The sequence below is a fragment of the Hippopotamus amphibius genome, chromosome 1 (assembly GCF_030028045.1).
Source record: "Hippopotamus amphibius kiboko isolate mHipAmp2 chromosome 1, mHipAmp2.hap2, whole genome shotgun sequence".
In the NCBI taxonomy this organism is placed as follows: Eukaryota; Metazoa; Chordata; class Mammalia; order Artiodactyla; family Hippopotamidae; genus Hippopotamus; species Hippopotamus amphibius.
Genome location: NC_080186.1, coordinates 218244829 through 218246872, shown reverse-complemented (window position 1 = coordinate 218246872; position 2044 = coordinate 218244829).

The window sequence follows — 2044 nt, the reverse complement described above, 5'->3', positions numbered from 1 at the left end:
TGGTCTTCTCTCTATGTGTGCCTGTGTCTTCTTATAAGGACACAAGTGTCATTGGATTAGTCCCAACCTAATGCCCTTATATTAACTCAATTGCCTCTTTAAAGTTTATTTCCAAAAACAGTCACATATTGAGGTCCTGGGGTTTAGTACTTCAACATATACATTGCGGGTGGGGGGGCAAGGGACCTAACTCAACCCATAACGTAGTCCTTCCTCCTTTTTTTAAAAAAATAAATAAATTTATTTATTTGTTTATTTTTGTCTATGTTGCTGCACGCGGGCTTTCTCTAGTTGCGGTGAGCGGTGGCTACTCCTCGATGCGATGTTCAGGCTTCTCAGTGTAGTGGCTTCTCTTGTTGCAGAGCACAGGCTCTAGGTGTGCAGACTTCAGTAGTTGCAGCTTGTGGCCTCAGTAGTTGTGGCTCGTGGGCTTAGTTGATCCTCGACATATGGGATCTTCCTGGAGCAGGGATCGAATCCGTGTCCCCTGCATTGGCAGGCGGATTCTTAACCACTGCTCCATCAAGGAAGTCCCTTCCTCCTTCTATATTGCGTGCTTGACCCCAAAGACATTTGAATCTGCGACTGTGACAAGCAGTGGCACACTTCGGTTTGTTGTTTAACTTTCACAGCTGTGTCTTCTTTCATCGGACAGCCCCCATACAAAGTACCTTAATGATGAAATGCATAAAGTAGGCTTCAAAGAGATGTAAAGTTTTAAAGACACTCAGAGGCCATCTCCTGCAGTGGTTTTCAAACTATTTTAAGTCACAGAACACAAGTGAACTATTGATAGAAATGGATATGTAAAATAGCTAAGCTTCACTCCTTTTCTCCAAAATAGCTCTTAAGAAAGCTTCAGAAGATACTGGCCCTCCCAGCACGAAATATTTTTTGAAAACCTCCGATCTAACCCAAATTATTCAGTTTATATATGAGAAACCTAAGCTCATCCACATGCCCCAAGGCCACAGAGAGCCCACAGCAGAGCAGGACCAGACTCCATGTCTCCTTCCCATGTAGGTTCCAATGAGGTTGCGGCATCAGTGGAACAGAACAAGACAGTTTGAATATGTTAGCACAGGCAAGTCCCGATGTTGTGTTGGTGGGAGGGGCAGCGTGGAGCCCAGATCTAGGAGTCAGGAGACCCAGATGCTAACTGTGCTTTGCCAGTACTGGCTGTGCAACCCTGAGGACAAAGGGCTTGACCCCTCTGTTACTCTCCACAGGGCTCTGAGGTCCTTCCAGTGTCAAAATAGTAGGATTCCAGAATGTTACAGGTAGAGTAATTCCACTCAACTTTACTTTTGCTCTGCTGGTACAAAAGGACTTCATGATAACTTCTCACCCCAGAGGCATGTGTTCCAGTAATGGCCAGGCTCATGTGTCCCACACCCAGAGCACCCCCCCTCCCAGAGAGGGGGTCCTCAGGCACGGTCTGTTGACCGCCAGGGTAACTTGAAACCAGGGGATAAACCCATTTCACCTGCCTTCACTAATCAAGGTCCGCCAAGCTGCACGGGGCCTAGACACGATATTTGCCTGGGTGGTTTTCTAGAAACTTATAGTCAGCCGTGTCTAGTTCAAGCTGATTCAGTTAAGACTGGATGGGCCCACCCACCCTCCAATGGGGCATGCGCAAGTGTCCGCTCTGTGACCTTTTAAACATTCAGAGGTCCGTGGCTTAACTACACCTGAGCAGAGGACAGTTGCTGCACTTTTTCCATCACCTTTCCCCACATCCCCACCTTTCTGTAATCACTGCTCCTCACGCTCCCCACACCCCCACACCTCTGACCGCCCTGCTGCTTTATTGGTCATCCCATAAGTACCCCCAGCCCCTGGCTTTTGTGGGGGGAGGGTTTCAGATTTGTTCTCCTGTCTCTTTGCTCAGTTGCATCGTGAGTAAGCTCTCTCTTTGCTGCAAATCTTAGTGTTTTTTGCTGCCCACCGGCCAAAACGGAACTTGAACTCTAGAGTCCAGCTTGCTCTCATAGAAAAAAAAGGAAAAAAAAAAAAAGTGAAGAAGGCATTCCACAGAAGT